This window comes from Acomys russatus, chromosome 27 (assembly GCF_903995435.1).
Source record: "Acomys russatus chromosome 27, mAcoRus1.1, whole genome shotgun sequence".
NCBI lineage: Eukaryota > Metazoa > Chordata > Mammalia > Rodentia > Muridae > Acomys > Acomys russatus.
This window is the reverse complement of record NC_067163.1, coordinates 858,928-883,117: the sequence shown is the minus strand read 5'-3', so window position 1 is coordinate 883,117 and position 24,190 is coordinate 858,928. Positions and strand designations below refer to the sequence as shown.

At 36.0% G+C, this 24,190-nt stretch overlaps 1 pseudogene; it reads left to right on the top strand.

Moving 5' to 3' along the window:
• Positions 1-9,402: 9,402 nt before the first annotated feature.
• LOC127209796 (40S ribosomal protein S10-like) lies at positions 9,403-9,912 on the top strand (annotated as a pseudogene).
• The last annotated feature ends 14,278 nt before the right edge of the window (positions 9,913-24,190 follow it).

The window sequence follows — 24,190 nt, the reverse complement described above, 5'->3', positions numbered from 1 at the left end:
ATCAGAAGTTCATTCCATCCTCTGCCTGGGATATGTGATACTCTGTCATACAAAGAAAATTAGAGTCTGAAATTTGTATTTAGTTGTCAAATATGTAGAAACACCCTCTGGATAAACTACATCCTGGAAAAAAATCTCTGTGTATCTTCTTGTGGTTTTACTATTGGGGATTTTCTGGATTTTGTCAATAAATGGTGGCAAATAATTTCACCTGTCCAGAGTAGGAGTTTGCTGATATGCCATCTTTCAAAGGCTAAATTTGTGAAAATCTCTGGCAAGATGAGATGTTACTTTTTCAAAGATCCTTCTTACAAATTCACTATGAAGCAGAGATGGTCAGTAATGAAGTGTCTCTCAGTTCCATGGTGCCTTGATTTTGTGTCTTTACAAGTAATAAGGCTCTTTATAAAAGGCAAATTAACATTAACTTACCTCTAACGTGTGAAGTTCAATGATTTATGATGAACCTGGTACTAATTCTGTGAAGAGGAAAATCCACAATTATCTACAATGATAAATTTATCACATTCACAGTGGTAAAATATTTGTAATATTAAAATGCCACTCTGTTAGCTCACAGGCCTATTAACTAGCCTGTTAGCGGATCTGATCTGCCTCCAGGCTGCCTAACAACCTCTGACATCATCATCGCCCACTTGGTGTGTATCACACCTGATCCATGACGTGTAATTTCTAAATGATAACATCCAACATACTCGGTTATGCTTGCAGACAGGAGTCTAGCGTAACTGCCTTCTGAGAGGCTTCATACAGAAGCCCAACAATAGGCTGAACACAGGGAGTGCTGTGGAAGAGTGTAAGGAATGGCTGAGGGAGCCTGAGAGGTCAAGGACGGCACAAGAGAACCTACAGAGTAAACGCACCTGGGCCCCCAGGGGACCACAGAGACTGAACCACCAACCGAAGAGCATACTTGGACTGGGCCTAGACCCCGTACACATATGGAGCAGACTCACATGGTGATCTCTGTTGGTCACTTAACAATGGGAGTAGGGAATGTCTCCAACTCTATGCCTGCACTGGATCACTTTCCTCTAACTGCCTGCATTATCAAGTCTCAGTGGGAGAGGATGCATTTAGTCCAGCTGTGACTTGAGAGGGGGCAATAGGAAGAGGGGTGTGTGAGGGTGTGACCGGGAGGAGATGAGGGAAAAAGCTAGGATCGGGCTGGAAAGTTATTAAAGAAATAAGTAAATAAACATAATAAATAAATGAATAAATGAATGAATTAATAAATGGGAAAAACAAAGAAATGCTTTGGGCAGTAAATGCTTACTAATGTTTATTGTTTAACTAAACATTTCCACATTAGCTAATGAAATAATCAAAACTTACATATAGAGTGCACTTATAGCAGAAGTACACATATAATGGAATGCTAAAAATCAACAATCTACCCAATCATAACAATCCACAGTTCCTCTTATCCAAATTAGGAAGCCAAGCAAAGAAGTTCCACACTTGGGCTGAGTGCAGTTCACTCTTATCCTTATTTTCTGCTAGGGATTAAAATGGAATGGTTTTGCATGTTACACAATAGCTGAAACATTCTCAAGTTTACTTAGACACATTTGTTTTGTTTGATGAAATCACTGCTGTGAATTATCTAACTTGGCTGTGAGATCCCACTCTTTTTGTTACCTTGTTCTCACATCCAAACCATCTGCAAGGGTTTCTTCATTTACCACTAGCAACTGCTTCTTCTGACCGTCTCCTGTCTGACTGTAGCAGATCCCTCACTGTCTGGCCGTGTTTCTGGCCCCAGAGTCAGTCTCTAAAATTGCTAAGCACTCCGTTGTGAATAGAAGTAACTTGATCACACCCTCTCTTAAAGAACTTTGAATTATTGTGAAGATCCTCAAGGTGAGAGGATAGCTTTATACTCAGAGACTTGCCAACTGCCTTACTTCCTCAGTTTTAATTACACCCTTGATTTCCTAGGGATCCAAGCCACTCATCAGTTCCCTTTGGAGCTTACCTGGCATTTTGGCTTTGTCTAATCGTCCTCCATCCTTTTGAAAGACAGTGTCTACACATCCATTGACTGTCAGTCTAAGATCACCTAGACTGAGGTGTGTTCTGAGAAGCCCTGCTTCTGCATGTCTGGAGGATGTGATGAAAAGAGCAGAGAGGAGAGCAGAGAGGAAAGCAGTTGTGGAAGACTAATGGAACTGATGAATCTTCTATTCCCCCCACCCCAACCAATTTTCCTTGACATAATTCCAATTGGGCTGATATTCTCAAGAAATAACGGCATTATTTGTGTTTCTTTTTCATAACATGCTATTCCTTTGGAAAAATAACTTTACATTAAGCCATATCTGGGCAAATATCTTTATTTGTCCTATGTCATAAGAATATTTTAATCATCAGTTTGTCTTTCATCTTCAACCCAGTGATCTAAATTTGAGTTGAGATCAATGATTTTTGTAATTTTGTTTCTTCTGATAGCATCAGGTAATAGAGCATTGCAAGCACCAATTTTATGTTTAATTGATTAAAATAAGAAATGAAAAGTATAAATTTCACAAAATTTATCATGAAGCTAAAGGAAAAATAAACTTATTCACATACACACAAACACACAAACCCATACAAACACACATATTCCTATATGATGTAGTTTTTCCAAAACATACTTTTTTCCATATGAGCTAACATAGCTGTCATGAATATCATATTCCTTATAGAATGAGAGGTCATAGTTTTTATGTTTTTCTATGTTATTTATAGTAATTAATGTTAATTTGTTTTGTTTCCTATGGGTTACTCCCAGATAATTGAAATCATCAAGAAAATTTGATAGGATAGAAATTAATTTTTATGTTTTTTAACTATTATTTGTAATGCCTATTTAATTCTAGGATTAAGTGACATATAGACCCATTGCTGCGTTTTCTATCTAACTATGCTTTACATTAAACATATGGTAGGCCAAAACATGATAAGTATTTGAAATGAATCCAAAAGTGTGTTATTTGATAAGGGGAAGGGTATTCTCCCTTGACACTCTATTCAATAATTTACCAGTTATCGTGGTTATTGGGAGAGAACTAGCAGTGTCCAGTTTCTGTCATACTATGAATTGTTTACTATCCTAACCCATGAAATGGTCGGGGCTGACATCTATCATGTATCTGGAAAAAGGCTAGCCAGGACATGGAGGGGCCTTGAATCCAATTCAAATTTATTATGCAAATAGCCTCAGTGTGAAGTTTCCTAATTAATTTTGTCTCAGTTTTTTAAGTTTTGCAATGAATGAATGAAAATCTGTCCCAACACTTTTCCTGTTGTGTACTCTGACGTCTTCCACTACAGTGTGCTGGCACTTCGTTCCCTAGGAAGCTCACTAGACCCAGCTACAGTGCCTACCTTGTGATCATCTAATGGTATGCATTTGTTGCTTGTTCAGTAGGCTAAAGTTGAGCCAAGTCAATAGGCTGCAGCAAATATTAGGCCCATCTGCCTAAAATCATCTTATCATCCAGCTTGCAACTTTAAATGCCCATGTCCACTCTTCATAGCCACCGGTGACTTGCAGCTTTCATGAAAATGTTACCAACATACCAGGTTGGGTAGAACATAGAAGACTCATCATGTATGTTGAATGAATGATAGACTGAATGAATATTGAAATGTTAAATGTTATATTAAGCTCCAGTAGTTTAGGATCTCATAGTGGCTCACAGAAAAATACTTTAGTTCTTTGCACTGCTATCAAAATTTCTTTCTAGAGTGTAAGGTGCCCTCATCTGATCAATTTTGAGAAACTAACCATAAAGCAAAACTGTTCCTATTTTTCTTACCCTTAGTTTTAAAAATGTATAGTCTCTGACAGAAATCACAAGAGGAGCTATTTGGATTTTCCACTTCATTATATAATTAGCTGTAAGATGAAAGCAAGTTCCGCAAAAATCATTGAATCCTTTTTCAGGCACCATCTATCATTATGTCACTATTTTCTCGAACCGTTTTGTGTGTTGCTTTTGATGCTTAAAATACTTCTGCTAAAATGGGAAACGAGATGGGTTTTACAGCTGTCATGATTTAAAGACAATCTTTTACAGTTCCTCTCACAGTTTCATTTTTTTTTTTTTTTAAATATCTGTGTCTACCTCCAAGCTTACTATCTGTAACTAATTTTTTACATGTTAAGAAAAATGTATCTAATCTTATCTTGAACATTTGGGATAACATAAATTCTTTGAAATATTTTGCATTAAAATACATTAAATTGAAAAATACATCTGACTTTTAAAAAAAGAGCAAATATGAACAACCAACCTAAAAATGAAGCTAGGGTATCTTTTAGAGAGTTTCCATTTCTTCTTTTGAATATACACATACACACACAGGCACACACAGACACACACACATACACTCACACACACACATACACACACACACACACACACACACACACAGAAGTGCATGGTCACTGTATCACGTTACCAACTACTTTGGCTTCTATCAGTAAAGACTTGAATGCCTTGAACTTATCAGCATAGGTGTCGTAGGAAAGGTGATGGATTTTTGAGATCTAAAACAAGTGTCCCAAAGACTCCTTAAAGAGACACACTTCTAGTTGTAAGTTGTGCTGTTTTGTTATTATTTTTCATAGTCAAGAATGTTTATAATCATAATATGAGAACAGGGAACACTTAACCATCATGTCTGGGTTCTAAACAAAAAATATCCCACAGGTGTATAGAAAACTTTCAAAGTAAATCTGCCAAATGAATTTAAAAGTAGGGTTCCATGGAAGAAGTCGGAGGGAAAAAGAGACAAGGGGAAATGACAAAATTTATATTTTGATTTTTAAAATAATTGAAAATTGCATTTCTAATAAAAAAGATATAGACTTGTAACCTGGAGTTCCGCAAGAGTGTCACATTTTATAAGCTACATACATTTATGTACAGTCCTCTTCCAGGGATCAAAACCCACACTTGCGAAGTTTGAGCCTCGAGTATTATTTCACTCTTATTCTATCTTATTCTGTTGAAAAATTCTTAATCTAGATTCCATCTTTGTTCTCAAGTTGCATTTACCTTGTTTTCTGAGAAGTGGGAGACAGTTTTCTGCATTCATAGATGCTATGCCATAATAATCTGATAAATATTACTAATTTTTCTAGTATGCATTTGTGTATATTGCATTATACCTGTTTACACAGTAATTTGAGTGTCCCTGGATACAGGGAGGCTGTATATCTCAATCGATTGGAATCAGACATTGAGACACAGAAATGTTTCATACTAGGTGTTTCTTGGAAAGATTTTTCAAAGAATTTATTGAAATAATAAAATCATGGAGAAAAAGGATATTTTCTCTCTTCTTCAAGTACAGCTATCTTGAGTAATTCCATTTCCCCACAAATGTTCCTTTTGGTCACACAATGTTCCTAATATGGCAAGAGCTCTCTGAGCAGCTGAGGCCATGCACCTCTCTCACAGGTCATCCCGTCTTGTAATTTGTCTCTCACAGGAATCAGAGACATTGCCTGTGTTTTCCACAGCAATGCTTAGAAAGCAATTGGTGTCATCAAATTTTCTGACTTCTCTGTATATTAACTTCAATAACTATTCATAATTTCAGCTGTATATATCTCCTTGGTGTCAGTTCCACTGCCAAGTACCTGATAATGCATATGTTTTCAACGTGAAATACTTCCTTAAAGGACCTTACTAATTTAAAGTCTACTTGTAACTAAAAATTCTGTGGAATCTTTTCTTTCTTTTTTTTTTTTTATGAAAATGAATGTCACAAAATTAAGGGCATACAGCTCTCATTTTTAGTACTTATTAAAAGGGCTCATTTTGTTATTCAGTAGAGTTGGTCATAAGTTTGGGGAGTTTTTTGTTTGTTTGTTTGGTTGATTGGTTTTGTTTTTTTTTTGAGATAGGGTTTCTCTGTGTAATGGCCTTGGATGTCTTTGTCTCACTCTGTAGATCAGGCTGGCCTGATGTTGAACTCACAGCAATCCACCTGCCTCTGCATCCCAAGTGCTGGGATTACAGGAATGTGCCACCACGCCTGGCTATGGCTTAAATTTTGTTAGTAATAGTTCTTCCTAACTATCAAATCCTCAGAGGAATTCTTCAGCATTCTTGTCTGTCCACTACATCCTTTGAACTCAGGGTCACAATATTCATCACGCCCACTGACATCCCTGTTCAAAGAATATGGCCCTTCCCATATTTCAGACTTGAGTTTAGACATCCTTTCATTATCTAACTTGGCTTTGTATTCAAGATTATTTTAGTGTTGATAGTCTATTGATGTAATTTACACTACCTGTAGTAGAGTTTAAGTGTCCTTTAACTACATATAATTTAAATTATGGCATATTCATTTATTTGTTCATTTTATTAAGAAAGATTAAAAGACTTAAATTCAACCTTCTCATCACCCCTTTTATGATTCTATTTTTTGGGAATACCAATTATAATTAAAATCTTTAAAACTGTCCATATCATTAATTTTATATTACTTAGAAAATATCATATGCATCTTTTAAACATAGATAATCATGTATGGCAAGCTATCTTATTAGGTAGTCATATTTTATTTAGTCAAATAAAAGGAAAGCTGGATTTGGAAACAATTCAAGCAAATGTTGAACATATGATATTTAACTGCGTATTTAATATTTAAATATATTTTTAGTTTGGTATATTTTATTTCCCTGTGTATGGCTTTTTTGCCTGCACATCTGTATGTGCACCACCTGTAATCCTCATTTAATATTTTGATAAAGTTTTCGCTTGAGTGTATATTGCATGTAAAAATCAGATCTTCCTTATGTGAAGAGTAATTTTACGATCAGATTACTATTATTAATAATAAAATGGTTTAATTTTATAGTATATATGTGTGTGAATTAATTAACCCAATAAAATATTGAAATAATTGTGTTCTCCATTTATTTTCCTCAAGAAATTTGTTGTTAATGCTTATTAACTTGTTATAGATGGATTTAATGCCTATTCTCTTATACCAGAAATTATTGAAGAAGAATATATTTAATACAGCCCAAAACAAACCTAACTAACATTCTCGGGGACCCACATCTTGTATCGCATAGAATGCTAAATTCAATTATACGAGTGATATTAACAAGAGAAACTAATTTGTGGACTTTGAAACTGTATAAGAAGACATAGGCACATTCATGAAAGGGTTTGTTTGTGAGGATGAAGAAAATAGAATGAGAGGTTTTGTTTTTGAAAATAGTGTAAATCCTGGTGTCATATAATAGGTAAATAAACTGAGAGGAGCCATTACAAAGCATATGAAGTTGACTGTGGACATGTAGAATTTGGGAGATCTGTGATATCAGTTGGATTTGACATATGAGCCACCCAAAGGGAGATGTCAAATGCAACACACACATTTGTAGTTTAGAGGGAGCATAAATGTCACGATGTGTATGTGATGGTCCTCACTGTGTGGATACTTCCTCAAGCCACGACGATGAATGGGATTATAAGAAATCTGTAAATAGTAGTTGTACCCTAGCCCTTTTGGTTGGTCAGTTCAGATTTAAGGTTTCAAGGTTACCACAGAAGGTAGAGAAATAATTGTCTATGGAGCTAGGGAAATAAGAAGAAAATCAAAGACAATAAGATGTTGTAAAAAAAAAAAAAATATCAAAAGATGCTGACCAGAAAGCTTCTGTGGAAAGAATGACAGAGGAATATATGTTGGGTGTGGTCAAGGGAGAATCCCCTATGACGGACAGGAGCAGAGACAGCATATTGTAAGGTGAAGACTGGGTGACTTTTGAGAAGAAAACCTCCTCATGCCCATGATGGTGTTATATTCTCTGTGCTTTGTCACTTGACGTTATCCTTATCCAATCCTATCCTCACGATCCTATAGCGTCACCCTCAGGGGGAGGGATTACAGATATGCACCGCTTTGCCGGGACCATGGAAACTGTATTTATTTGCTTATGTGTCCGAAATACGTTGTCATGAGCTGGAGGGGTTATGGGAATGAACACTTACAAGTGTGGTGAAATTGGTGAATCGGTCACACCCACAAACTGACACCAAGTATTTGGTTTCTGCTTTTAATGTTATGACATTACAACATAACCATTTGCTAAACATGTTAATAACACCTAGTAGATCAAGGCAACACTTTGAGAAACCCCACTAAGAAGTGAGCATGTAAGAAAAGTGGTTTTCCCTTGTTCGTTTGTTTTGTTTTTCCTTTGTTTTATTTTTCCTTTATTTTTACACCATTTATGGTGTAACCTGAGAGAGACTTAGAATGTGACTAAAAATGACGTGAGGTATGGAGCTGTAAGAGAGACAGAGTGTTGAGGTTGTATTAGGTTGCCTTTAATTTCCCATGTAATTAATAATTAGAGACATAATTTTGTTTATGAGTGAGAAATGAGTTTGGTATTTAAATTTTGTAATATAAAAAAGAGAATAAAATGAAATTTTTCTGTGGAGACTGAAATGATAATATTTTTAGTATGAACAAGTGAGGTGCTAATGAAGAAATTGCTCCTTGCATCTGACCTTAAGCAACATACAGTTTGAATGGCACTGAAATAAAACCCTATCACCAGGCCTGGGTAGATGCTGCAGTGCTTGAGGGTGGTTGCCGCTCTCCCATGGGACCTAGTACAATCCTCAACACCCATGCTGGGAGTAACTCACAGCTGTCTGGACTCCAGCTTCAGGTAATCAGACTTGGGGGTGGGGGTGACACCAGCATTGTTTTTTGTCTTTAACAGTCACAGCACAACTGGTAACTGTTTGGGAAGCATTCAGGATGTGGTCCTGTTGGAAGAGGTGTGTCACTGTGGGCAGGCTGTAAGGTTTTAAAAGCCCCTTGCCATTAACAGTATCCCACTTTCTGCCCCCTGTTTGCTGATCAATGTGTGAATTTCCAGCTTTTCCTGAATCTGTATCTTACTCTGCCAATTACGAACTCTAAACCCTTGAAACCATAAACACGAATTAAATACTCTGTGATTATCGTTGGTCCTGGTGTCGAGTAACTAAGACATGTTCCTATCTGCTTACATCCGGGACTTAATCTGAGAACATTAAACCTGGATATGACCTGGAGAACCATTCTTTCCTCCTGTACATTTTGTAACTGAGGAACCTGAGCCCGTTAGGAGTGCAGTCGTTTATAAAATGACTTGCTGCCGTCCAAGAAATTGAAGCTAGCTTACTTACTTTTAGTTTTGTAGACAATAATTTAGAATTATTCTATCAGATGTCTTTTCTACCTTCATGTTCTCATAGTAGACAATTAAAATATCTCCTTTCTAGTTTGAATGTGGTATCAGAAAAGATAAGAGAGGCTGCATTGCGCATGCCCCTTCCTTTCCAGCCACCACCTCGGACCCTAATGTTGATGCCTAAGAAGAACCGGATTGCCATCTATGAATTCCTTTTCAAGTGATGATTGCCAAGAAAGATGTTCATATGCCCAACACCCCGAGCTAGCAGACAAGGATGGACCCAACCTTTACATAATGAAGGCTATGCAGGCTCTCAAGTCTCAAGGCTAAGTGAAGGAGCAGTTTGTTTGGAGACGTTTCTTTTGATAATTTGCGAATGAGGGCTTCCAGTATCTCCGAGACTACCTCCACCTACCTCCTGAGATCTTGCGCACCACCTTGCGCCCCCGCAGCTGCTGAAACAAGCAGGTCTAGTCCTAATGGTTCAGAAGGTGAGCGACCTGTAAGATTCACAAGAGGGGAGGCAGACAGAGACACATACAGAAGAAACACTGTGCCTCCAGCTGCTGACAAGAAAGCTGAAGCTGGGGGCCGGCTCAGCAGCTGAATTCCAGTTTAGAGGGGGCTTTGGCCACGGACATGGTCGGCCACCCCAGGGAAGTGGGACATTGTGTTGAATAAACTTCACATAAAATATGAGAAAGGACAGACGCTCAAAACTGTATTTTATCTTAAGTGTTTGACCTTTTTTTGTGTGGTGCTATATATTGAACCCACAGCATATAGAAAAGACACTTTTCCTAACAAGGATGGTGGGATGGGGGGGGGGCGGGAATAAGGGAGGGAGCTACAATCGGGATGTAAAGTGAACAAATTACAAATAAAAAGACTAACTGGGCAGAAAAAAAAAGAAAATCTATATGAAAATATTAAAGTAATAATTGTAAATTTTAGAAATGTCATGTGAGTTACTGTTATAAGGTAATATCAAATTAAAATGTACTTTTTGTAGCAATATACTTAGATCTTTCACTTGCTCCGAAAGAAAAATATAAATAGCTTACTTAAAAAATAACCCTTAAGATAATGTATACAAAGCTGGGCTTGATGGCGCACGCCTTTAATCCCAGAACTCGGGAGGCAGAGGCAGGTGGATCGCTGTGAGTTCGAGGCCAGCCTGGTCTACAAAGCGAGTCTGGGACAGCTAAGATAACACCAGAGAAACCCTGTCTCGAAACAAACAAACAAACAAACAAACAAAAACAAAAAACAAACAAACAAACAAAAAAGATAATGTATACAAATCTGACTAAAATATATATAATGGGAGAACTAATAAGTGTTACTTTCCATTGATATACTTGCACTGTCTGTAAACAGTGTTAAAGCTCCCAAGCGCAGTGCATAGACACAAATTTGAATTTAAAGAACGTCATTATTGAACTCACATTTAAGGCTGGAAATTTTAAAAAGCTAATCTTTCCAAGAGAGGATCTTGATACACATTTAATTATGACATGACTTACATGAAGTAAAAAGAAAGCCCAGAAGTGTGTTTAATTTTTTCTTACAAAAGCATCCTGCAAGAATAAATGGGCAAGGAAATAACTTGCTCAACATAGACGTAGCATGATAAAAATACTTTGAGCTCCCAGCATTGTCTGGCCCACCCTTGGTGCTTCCCTTGTTTTTCACTGGTGAGTTCTATGACTCTGGTGTCATCCCATGCACCTATGTCGGGAGACGGAGTAGCTGTGTGTCCTCCACCATATCAAGTAAAAGTCAAGGTCAGTTGCCTAGCTTTTTGCTGCCAAGCAATTTTTTTCCCCTCTGAAATGGAAATTTCACAAAGAAGCTCAGGCTGGGATAGAATTCTCACAGCAAAACCCAGAGTGGTTATTTTCTCTAATATAATTTATTTTATATATCATCCTTTTTAGTGTGATAGTATTAAACCTTTAAAAATACCAATGACCATTTTAAATAAAAATATATTATCAGATTATTAATCAGGAAAAATAAAAAATACTATCGTGAATCTATACATTTTAAAGGTCATTGCTCCAAGGATAATGTTTTTGCTTTAGGGAAAGTATTTTAAATTATGAACTACACACAACTAAAGCACATTGATTAAATAATTGTAGACCGTGTGATGCTGATTTTATATATTCAAACATGACACAGAAATAAGACACTGCCTACTTCATAAAGATACCTGTGAGAAGGTAATATCTCTATATTACACATGAATATAAAATAAACATGATATAGAATAAACATGACATAGAAATAAGACACTGCCTACTTCATAAGGATACCTGTGAGAAGGTAATATCTCTATATTACACATGAATATAAAATAAACATGATATAGAATAAACATGACATAGAAATAAGACACTGCCTACTTCATAAGGATACCTGTGAGAAGGTAATATCTCTATATTACACATGAATATAAAATAAACATGATATAGAATAAACATGACATAGAAATAAGACACTGCCTACTTCATAAAGATACCTGTGAAAAGGTAATATCTCTATATTACACATGAATATAGAATTAATAATAAATAATATGAATGGAATGCGTTATGTAAATATCAAGTAAAATTTAAAAACAAGGTTTATTTTATCTAATTTAAAAATAATCTCAAACTACTAATGTTAAATTAGTAGGTAAAACTCCAGTATTGGAGATGACATTTGGATAAAAAAATGAAGAAAATATTTTCTTAATAAATGAAATAAAATTTCAAAGAAAACAGATGCTAAAGTGCCTTTACGTCTTACTTGTTTTTGTTTAAAGTAATAGAAAATATTTGCAATTTAGAACATTTTGTTCCAATGTATTTAGTTGAATAACATAGCTAATTATAATCTTTCTTGCTGAAGAAAAAAGAGTAAATGAAACACCCACACAATATACAAATAAATTTTGAGAAAGACAGTTTTTAGTGTAGCATATGAAAACTTACTTCAAAAAATGAATAATTAATTAATTAATTTCCCTTTTGCCAGGATAGAAGATTCTAATGCTGGCCTTCATGGCTTCACCTTTGATATAGTTTTGAGAGAAAATAAAAGGAAGACTATTTATCCAAACCTTTCTTCAAATTCCATCTGGAGCAGGCATTTCTACAGTGAACCTTCACGTGTCACCACCTGAATACCCAACACTGGCTCCATTTGGATACAGAGTTATACTCTCATCCTGTCTCTTATCTCTTGCATTTCACCACAAACATCAAGAAGAAAGCAGACAGTGCCTCAGGATTTTGCTTGAGTATATCCAGGTCTCTTACCCAAATATAATCATTTCTGAATAAATAGCAGTTATTCCCTATGTCATACAATCTGCCAGTTTCTAAGGCAAGGCCAACAGTGCCATGTACATGATGAGTTAGTTTTTAATCTCCCTTATATATGCCTATCAGCTGTTCTGAGCTGCATAGTTAATATTCTCTGAAAGGTCTGTCTGTTCAAGGCAATATAGATGTTCTCTCTCGTAGTATTTAAAACTCTTTCAGCGTTTGCTCATTATCAATGACAAAGGAATGTCTCCATGTGTAGTAGTCTGAAAGTGAAATGTCCCCTGGAAGAAGCTCGTGTGTTAGAACACTTGGTCCTCTGTTGATAGCTATGTTTGAAAATGTTCCAAACTCTGTAGAAGGTGGAGTTGAAGTGGAGGAAAAGGGCTTCTCAGAATAGCCCTCGAAGCTTCATAGCCTGGCTACACTTCCTGTTTTCTCTGTTCTTCCCATAGAAGCTTCAAAGATTTCTAAAAGTCAGAAATCTTCGCTGTGTCTTACAGCTAGCATCAGTGTGTGTGTGAGGGTTCCTTTTGAGGCCCATCGATGACAAAATGGTCCTAACTTATAGTTTCCAGAGTTGATGGCATTCTTTGGATTTCAGTGACTTCCCTGTAAAGTCTGCTTTTGGCTGGCCACTTGATAGGCCTTTTTATTTTAATTTATTACAGTTCATTCATTTACATCCAGAATGTTATCCTCTCACTTTGACCTTTCCAGTCTCACTCTCTCTCTCCCTCTTCTACCCTATTCCCATCCCCTAGACTTCTGAGAGAAGGAGTTGTCCTCCACCACCATATGACCAGAGCCTAACAGGTCTCATGCTGGTAGCTTGCTTCCCCTTCCTCTGCTTGCCGCTAGGCCTCCCCACTAAGGCTTTAATAGACTTTTGTAAAGACATGGGCTCATCTAGAGAAACCAGGTTAATCTCTTTGTCATGAAAAATTGTCATTTAATAACAAACAGAAATATTTTGAATCTCAGTTTTTGAACACGAGGCTCTAGAAAGCTTTGGAGAGTCACAGAGGAGCCCATCATGGTCCCATAGGCAAATGAAGAGCATAGAACAATCCATGTCTGAAATGATTCTAACTCTACTTTTTGTTTTATATCTATATCTATATCTATATATATCTATATCTATATGTAGATATAGATATATATAATGTCATATGAAACAGGTAGAGGAAGAGACTGACATCCAACTGACGTGTGGCAAAGCAAAAGATGGTTAAATAGATGGCAGACTCTTGAAACTGTTGATGCACATGACTTGTAACTGTTTCTCCCTGTGTAAAGTGTGAACTGTGCTTGCCATGGGCATCATCTCTTCCTTGTGGAAAGCACTACTTAGCATAAACAAGAGCTGTATAAGAACTGGTTTTATTAAAACTTTGAGGATTAATGATCCCTTAAGTGTCCTTTCCTTTTATAAAAATGATAAAAGGCCTCCACCAAACTATATTTTAGTTCAAAGAAGTTTCCTAATGTTTTTTGTCAAGGAACACTGTTGTTTTAAATTTTGATTTCAAAAATAAAAATGAAATGTATAAATAACTAAAAAATTGATAATCAAATTTACTATAATAAATGATTAAGTAATTAGTGGTATGAAAAAATTAAAAAATGTTTATGTTTATATAAGTAAATAACATTGGTCCTTTACAATATTTAAGCTAAACATTAAATATGAAATCTAAGATCCATGTAATTTTGGAAATGGATTAGCCTTACACTTTAGATATGGTGACGTTGTTGCCAATAAAATAGCATATACTGTTTAGTTGTGTTAACTCTACATTACAGAAAAATTTTCTATTTAAATGATATTATTATCAAAAATGCCGATCATTACTTTTATATTTTGTGGGGATAACATATTGTGATGATTTTCAGAGGCCATTGTTTTAAAATAATTTTTATTTTCCTGAGACCTCTTTTTGAAAAACTAAAAGCCTTAAGCTAAAACACAAGTCATGCAGAAAAGTAATTTAATAAAATTTAGTTTATGATCCAAGTCATGGTTTGAGCCGTAAGAAATAGCCTATGTTTAATCATCTTGACCTTTAAAAATGGAGATTCCGTATGTTCACCCTCAAACTTATCATACCTTGAAGAAGAAACACACGGCCCTTGAAATTCTTAGGCATCTCTTTAGCTCTCTGAATTCCCTCCAGGCGTTTTATTATTTCTCAAAGCAACAAAACACGTTTTATTAAATATGCCCTTGTTTAAAGAATATGTACTGCCTCCTGAAGAAGCAGAGGAGCTAATGCAGGATTTTTCTCTGATCATCACTACGTTGAGAACGTGTTAATTAGTGACAGTGCATAATTTGAACAATTGATACCGACATAGTTCTTTGTAACTCTATATTTTTAAGATTCTGACAAGTTCCCTTGATTTGAAATTAAATCAGTTGCATCCTAAGACACTCTAAGTAATGAAAATTCCCATCAATTAATGTAGAAATAGGTAGCTTGTTCAGGCATGGATGACACAACATTGCCACTGAGTCTTTCCTTAGGTCAAGTATGTCATTTGTAATTCATTAACATAGCACACTTCTAAAACCCAGGGTTCCATTATTTTTTAATAGTTATATTAATTTAAAAGCATGCATTAAACCAATATACATGCAAAGAATGATAGTTAAACCAGTATTTTTCTCACCTTCTTTTCTCCTTGACACCCTGCTGTCAGCTCTACCAGTACTTTGGCAGACACAGGTCGTAACTACTAACACTGTCAGTTAAGTCTTACAGGTGCAATATTTAAAGCAAAATTGTGAATTGTATGTTTTAATATTGGATGGCAAAGTATATGAGTTTAAAGTATATATAAAGAAGCAGCATCAAATCTTAACAACATGGTCACCCAGAAAAATCCCATAGTCGTTTACTTAATTCCAAGTCATCAGTTCTAAATATATGTCCATATGAGCAACAACAAGTGAGCTCAGCAGGTCGTACTGACACACACGAAAGGGTGTGTATATGTATACAGCTATACTAATTAATGAGGAAGATGGAATAAATTTGCAAAGGAATGGGGGAGCACAGGAGTTGGAAAAGGGAATGAAAGGGTATAGATGGTTTATGTATGGCACTCATGTATGGGGCTCTCAAAAAATTTAAAAATGTAAAACAATAGTAAGAACTAGCATCCAAAAACAAATACAAAGTTTGCAAAGTACTCAAGCCACTATTTCCTATTCTTTATTGTTTAGAATTATACACACTGTGCAATTTTAGTTATGATATCCTGTAGCCTTTGAACTATTTAAAACCAATTTTATTTGTTTTTGTTTTTGTTTTTAATGTTTATACCTCCCTTTAAATCCACCTACTCTATATAGGAGAGACAAAGGGGTTAATGGGAATAGGAGAAGTAGACGTTTTTTAGACTCAGTTCCTTGGAGCAATTTCATTGGCATGGTTGGCAGGATTCCAGCAGACCCACGAAGCAGCTAACCAGCAATACAGCAAAAAGTGACTGCAACTCCATCCCCAGAACCGGGAGCAGCAGCTGGAACCTGGAAGCATTGGCTGGAAGGGTTCTTTATAGGAGTCCATACTAAGATGTTTATAAAATGGCAAAGATCATGCCCCCACAAAAGGCAGTTTCTCCTTTAGCGAACAAACATCTTTTTTCTCTCCCAAGTCTGTTTCCAGTGGAAAAACACCACACACCCTCACACAACTCTGTTTACTTCCCACACTTGGGATCAAAACAAAAACATATTTACTTCTTTAATATCTTGTAAGGAACTACAGAGGTCTGTTAATTTACTCAAAGACCTTCCCATAGTGATCTTTAAACTGTACTGTGGGCATAACAGTAACAAGACTACATATTAAGTATGGACTCAGTTATTTTCCTCAAAGAAAATAATTTATCAAGTTATATCTTACACAGTGATCTCCGAACTAATAATTAAAATCAGTAATATCTACATTTTAGGAAACAATGCTCTAAAATGAATATACTATCTCCAAAGAAAAATAATTACTTAGTTTGAAGAATAAGAATAATAAAAAACAAACCCCACAAAAGTGTACTTTGGTTTAACTTGTTTTATTTTAAAACAATGTAGTGATTTTAACCCTATTTGGATAGGCTCGGCAGACTCTAACATGGATACCGGTGTGATTCACAAGTTGTCTTTACAACAAAAAATATATATATATAGATAAAAATATTTAGTATATATTTGCATTATATGGTATAAAATTATCTATTTTAAAAATTATTTTTAAATTATTTATTTGTTATTTAAATTTTATTTATATAATTTATTCACATTACATCCCGATTGTTATCCCCTTGCTTGTATCTTCCTTTTCCCACCTTCCCTCCCTCTTCTGCCTTATTCTCATCCCCTGGACCTCTGACAGGGGTCCCTCCTCCTCCACCATGTGATCTCAGCCTATTGGGTCTCATCAGGGTAGCCTGCACTTCCTTCCTCTGTGTGCCAGCAAGACCACCAAGGGGAAGTGATCAAGTCAGGGGCCACCAGAGTTCATGTGAGAGGCAGTTCCTGCTCTACCCCCCACCCCTCCATGAAGAGAATGAGCTGTCCTTTGGCTACATCTGAACAAGATGCCTAGGTTCTCTCTTTGCAATGTCCTTACTTGGTGCATTAGTTTTTGCAGCCCCCACCCCCTGCTCCGGTTCAGATCAACCTGCCTTGGTGGTCTCCTTGTGGAGCTCCTGACCACTCCTGGACTTTCTCCCCAGATTTTCCATACAACTCTCAGGGCTTTGCCTGGAGTTCCACTGTAATTGTTAGTACCTGTCACTATGCCTGGCTGGGTGGACTCTCTCAGAGGACATCTATGTTGGGCTAATGTCCACTTATAATTGAGAATATACCATGCTTGTCTTTCTGAGTCTGGGTTAGAAAACTGTTTTTGCGTGATGGAAAAGCCATGAATCTTTATACAGAATATTCAATTAAGTTACCTCTCCCAATTCCTTCTGGATGTGAGTGAAAGTATTCTTGAACAGTTCTAAGTTGCATACCCAAACAAACTCTGAGATGAACTGTCTTTCTGTCTATCTTGATTACTCTTCTCTATTAGGACCTCATGCTCTTAACATTTCAGGAGAGACATTAAGGTACAAAAATCCTTTTACATTCTAAGAAAAATCTTTACCGCTAGCAGAGAGAAGTTAGGCTATGGGTTTTAACAAAGGTTTAATTACACTTTTATATTATATGTGTGTGTGTATGTCTGTGAGATGGTAATAGTGGGGGGCAGAAAAAAGGTGTTAGCCTCCTTGAGTTGGAGGTGTACATATTCGTAAGCTAACAGATTGTGGGTGCTGAAACTGAGATCAGCTCATCTGCGGGAGCAAATTGAATCTCTTAAGTACTGAGCCATATCTCTAGTAGGTTGTTAGTTTTGACTAAGTTTTGGAAGAGGTCAGATGCCATCTTGCAGTAAAGTATGAAAATTTAACTCAGAAAGAATCAGTCTCCTGGGACTAGGAGAAAGGGCAAATAGTGTAAAGAACATCAGTGAGAATATTATACCGTGTCTCACTATAGCTTAAGAATTATTTCTAAGTGTATCCTACATCAGATATGACAAAATAAAGAATAAAAATATATATTTAAGTTTAATTCTTAAAATGAAATCTGAACTAGGACCTTATGATAATTAACAACATTGCCCTGGTTCTATCAAGGGAAATTGAATGTAAGTTCAGACATTTCTGTGTCTACTTAGCTTTTCTAAAAATGGGGCATTCTGCTTTGAACCTCTCTCACTAGATTCCTGTTCAGAAAACAGAGTTGATAGAATGGAAGTTGCAGGCAGCTGTAAGTAACAGCAAACTCAAGCAAATGTTAGGGGAACTTCTACTTTTTGCCATATATACACAGTGTCTACCTTTAGAGACAGAAGGTTCCAGTTTTCTCTCTTTCAGTACAGAATAAACTTCCTAGTAGTGCTTTGCAATGCTAACATTTGAATTAGTTAATACTACTTAATTGGTAACATAGAAGACAATTAGAAACTTTTCCCACAGCCTAGAATATTGACATAACACTGACCTATTTCTTTTGGTGTATTCCCTAGGCTGCTGACACTGAAGTTGCTTGTGTTTATGAAAGCTGTATATCAAGACAGCTCATGTTTTCAACTTTACTGCAGTAGCAGGCTGCATAGAAATGTTTCACAGTGTATAAAAATAGTATTTCATGATTAATGTTTACCCAGCTTGTTAATATAAGTTATTATAAACTAAGTGCATTCATAATCATTGCTTACTTATGGGCAAAACAGCTTAATAGTTTATATAAATATTATAAATGATAACTCCTTTTACTTTGAGATGGTTTGTTTAACACATTGAGTCTTCACAATAGAACAATTTTCACAATAAAGCAATGCTGAATGAATTACCCTAAAAATGGCTTTAAAGTGCTTTGACTCACTTAACACCCATTGTCCTTACGTGTATGTATAGAGCATAATATGTGCTAGAGCTGTATATAAACAGCATAGGGACTGTTTTGTATATACAAAGTGCTAAATTCAAGGCCTGTGGTCTGATCTAGAGCTATACAAAATGAATAAATGAGAATATAATGTAACAGGAGACAGCACACTGTAGAAGTTATCTACAATCTTTCTTAAGTCTATTTTCCCAAGTCCAGACCAGTTATTTTAAAGGGTATCCCTGAAGAATAATGGATTTCTACCAATTAGAATAGTACCCAGTGATTTGAAAATCAAATATATATTCATATGGATAACACAGTAGAGAAAACTGGATAAATCTTCTCATGTTTCTTCATCCAGCCTTTTATTGTTTTCATAAATGTCTGCTCTTGTGTCATTAACTCTTTCAGATTTGTTTAAAATGAACAGAGAGTAGAACCACAGAGGCCAGAGGCCATGAGAACTATCTAATCAGGTAAAGCAAATCCTATCATTCTGTGAGCTGAGCCAATCACAGTTAGTAAAATGAATAGTGCTGTCAGATTATGATCCTCAAAACAAACATATGCGTTTACAACACAGAGTCTTCCTAACCAACTCATAAAAGAACAATTATCTGCTCTAGGCTACACTGTGGGAAACCCAGAGAGCCTGACTCCAGCTAGAAGAGAAATCCCTTTCTTGAATGCTTACTTAAATATCTGAATTTTTCACCATAATTATAAATGTTCATGATTAATCAGAAGTCACTACATACATAGATTTCAAATCCATGAATAAACACACTTGTGAAAGTAAAGAAAATAAATGCTTTTAAAAACTGCTGACATATTTGGTAAAAAGGAAAAGAAGTTGGGTACCTAAAAATAACAGCCCATGGCAGTCATCAAATCAAGCTAATGTGAAACAACTGTGAAAGACACAGAAAGACCATGAGCCTAGACAGTCTTTAAACTCATTTAGCTTTTTACATTTCACCAATTTTACAGTGGGTAACAGAATATAAATTATAGAGTAATTGCTGATGATATTTGTTCAAATAAAACATTCAAGATAGCTTGACAAACCATAAAATCAAGATGATACACACAAGAACTTTATAACATTTCTCTACACAGAGTATATTATTTCTATTGCTATTGATTATTTATATATTTGAGTTTATAAATTTCATTTAATAAACTGTACTTGTTCAGGCAGTTCCCACTGTTATGTTCACACACTGTCTTTGTCCAATGCCTGTTCTGCCTCTTACCATCATCTTCCTATACATTTATTTTTAACCATTTGTTTTCAGGGAATTTTAAATACCCTGGAGTTGTGGGAAATATCACAGAAGATATCCATATGCTATGTACCATTGTCACCTTGTGGTTTTGAGATGATAATAATCAGAACAGTGACATAAATGCAGGCCACTGACTACAAATGCTTTCAGACTGGTGTTCTGGTGTTACAAGACATGGAGAAAACAGCCATATAAACTTCCTTTCTAGGACATAACTTCTACACTACCAGAATATGTTGTGTAGGTTGAAGGGGATAGAAAAATCCATCAACAGTACCATCCTAGCTATGAACCCTGTGAGCTAAAGTAAGAAATAGCCTAACAAGATATACCAACTAACTTAATAATAGCATTATGTTCTGGGCATAACCACTTAGTTTTGAATGGATTTATGACCTGCTGGTCAGGAAGGATCTTATACTTGGATAGTAGAAATATACTTGCGTAACCATGGCTAGAAAGGTTATATATCTTTAGGAAAAATTTATTTCTGTTATTTTGGTAAAAAAAATATTTTTTGAAGTTACTGCCATATTATAAAATTTAAGAAGAAATAGTGTCCTAAGGAGTGTCAAGCAAAATAGTTTAGCCATTGAGTTATAAACTTATTATAATATATTAGGGTGAGATTTTAGTTCTATTACTAAATGGACAATTGAGTCTCTCCTTATTTTTGTTTCTAGGGAAAAATAAATGTATAATATTTTAATTTTTTATTTTATTTAATTTATTCACATTACATCCTGATTGTTTTCCCCTTGCTCTTTTATTCCCATTCCCACCCTCCCTCCCTCTTCTGCCCTATTCCCTTCCCCTAGATTTTGGACAGGGGGCCCTCCTCCCCGACCACCTGGCCACAGCCTAGCAGGTCTTATCAGGGTAATCTGCATCCTCTTCCTCTCTGTGCTCACAAGACCATCCATCTGAGGGGATGTGACCAAATCTGGAGCACCAGAGTGCATGTAAGAGGGTAAGAGGCAGTCCCTCCACCCACAGCCACCACGTGGAGAATGAGCTGTCCATCTGTTACATTGGAAAAAGGGGTCCAGGTTCTCTCCTTGCAGTGCCCTTGGCTGGTGCATCAGTTTGTGGAGGTCCCCCTGGGTCCAGATCTGCTCCCTGTAGGGATCCTGATCCCTCTGCGTCCTTCCATCTCCCCACTATTCCATACAACTCTCAGTCCTCTGCCCAGAGTCTGTCTTTGATCCCCACTTTCTGTCCCAGTCACCCACCGGGTGAAGTCTCCCAGAGGACATCTATATTGGGCTAATATCCACCTATAAGTAAGAATATACCATGCATGTCTTTCTGGGTCCAGGTTACCTCACTCAGGATGCTCTTTTCTAGTTCCATCCATTTGCCTGCAAATTTCAAGATTTCCTTGTTTTTAATAGCTGAATAGTAATCCAGTGTGTAAATGTACTACAGTTTCTTTATCCATTCTTTAGTTTCCAGATTCTGGCTATTATGGATAAAGGTGCTTTGAATGTATTTGAGCACATTCCCTTCTTGTATAGTGGAGCATCTTTTGGGTATATGTCCAGGAGTGATATAGCTTGGTTTGAGGTAGCACTATTCCCAACTTTCCAAGAAAGCACCAGATAGGTTTCCAAAGTGGTTGTACAAGTTTGCACATCTACTACCAATGGAGGAGTGTTCCCCTATCTCCACATCCTCACCAGCGTGTGCTGTAACTTGAGTTTTTGATCTTAGCCATTCTGTTGAGTGTAAGATGGAATCTCAGAGTCATTTTGATTTGCATTTCCCTGATGATTAAGGACATTGAGAATTTCTTTAAGTGTTTCTCATCCATTCACTAGTCCTTTGTTGAGAATTCTCTATTTATCTCTGTACCCTATTTTTAAGTGGATTATTTGGTTTGGTGGTGTTCAATATTAACACTACTAATGCTGAACATTTTTATAAGAAATTTAAATGAGAATATATGTAAAGTTAATTTTTAGGCTATTACCTTATGGATCAGGGCTTAGTAATTTTTATATAGTATATTCAATAACTACTATTTGATTTTCTCCACTTAAAGGCTAATGAGTTAGCCATTCATTGTTTCATATATTCAGACCACTTGGATAAGAATGAATTATATTAAAGTGAGTCATATGCCTAGTATCTCCCAGATGGACTTAGACAGGTGCTTTGAAGACTCTGGATTGGTGCCACAAATGACAAATACCAGACTTGATGAATCCACCCTTTCTTTCTGCAGGCAATGAGTAGGCCTATTGCGAATGAGGTCTTACCTCAACATCAAAGGTCCTATATTTCTCTCACCTAGAGTCCCTGTAGGATGTCTTCACATCTATCCCAACATCCTGGTAAGTGAAGACTTTCATGGGACATGCCTTTTGAGCTAGTGCCCAATTATAAGTGAGTATATATCATGTGAGTCTTTCTGCTTCTGGGTTAACTCACTCAGAATGATCATTTCTAGTTCCACCCATTTATCCACAAATTTCGGGATTTCCTTGTTTTTAATAGGTGAATAGTATTCCATAGTGTAAATGTACATCAGTTTCTTTATCTGTTCATCAACTGAGACTGATTCCAGCCTCTGGCTATTATAAGGCTGCTATGAACATGGTTGAACGTATGTCCTTGTTATGTGGTGGAACATTTTCTGGGTATATTCAAAGGAGTTCACCTAACTATTTACACCCAGCTCAACAATGACATTCAGGAGTAAGTATGCAACAGGCAGAAGCAATTACAAAAGAGCTTATTAGCAACTAAGGACAAAAAAATGATTGCTTAACTAAAAATTTCCATTTTTAAATCATTTGCTTGATTTTGTCCACAAGCAAATATGTAAAATGATGTGTATAATGGAGTTATCATCTCAGGTACTTGCTACATGTATACCTGTATGATATTCTATATTTCATAAATTTTAAACAGATAATAACAGTATGATTATAACTAACATAGATAAGATCTAGTTCTTTGCAAATTATTTCATACTCATCATTTTAAAGCTACAAGTTTCAATATATTATTTAAAGGACACTCAAATAAATTACATTTCTGACTTACTTAAAATTATTAGATCAATTAATTGTACCACTTCTCTAATTAAGAAGAACTGATTTCATCTTTGGCTCATGTTCACACATAGAGGACTTATCGCCTAGCAGTACATTTGTTGTCTTTTCATTGATGGGACCAAAGTCGATGGCATAAATAATTAGAGAGATGTGGAAATTATTTTGGCTTCCAGTTTTAGAGCATCCAATTCAGTGCATAGTTTGGTGTCATGTGTGCTTAGGAAGAACGTCATGGTGATGTGGGCATGTGTGCATAGTGCATAGACACGTCTTCATCTCCTATGTCCAAAGAGAGAAGAGATTATAGGAAGAGGCCAAGGTGACAGGATGTACACAAGGATATGGTTCATCCAAGTAGAAGATACTTCCTAACTTGAATTAAAGTAAAATAGGTATTATGCCATTATAAAATCATCAGGCCAGCATGGGGTTAATTTATGGATTATATCACAGTCCTAATTGTCTAATCATCTCTATAGTTTCAGCACAGTAACACACAGGGATGTGCTTTACTAACTCCTTAGACATTTATTAATAAAATTAAGTTTGCAGATCAAAATTAACCACCATATGTACTTGAGATTTTTTAAAGCAAAAATTAAATTAAATAATCAAAATAAACTAAATTAAAAATTAAAGTTAACTGACATGTGAAGGGGTATTTCTTTTGAACCTTTCCAATATATGACACCAAGAAAATGCATCTGGTACTTGGTGATTTCCAAAATCAAGTTGTGTCATTTGTTCTCTCCTTTCCATGAGCCTGTGGTTCTTTGTGATTGATGAAACTAGTAAAATAAGAAAGGGTAATGCTATGTGGTAGAATTAGGTCATGA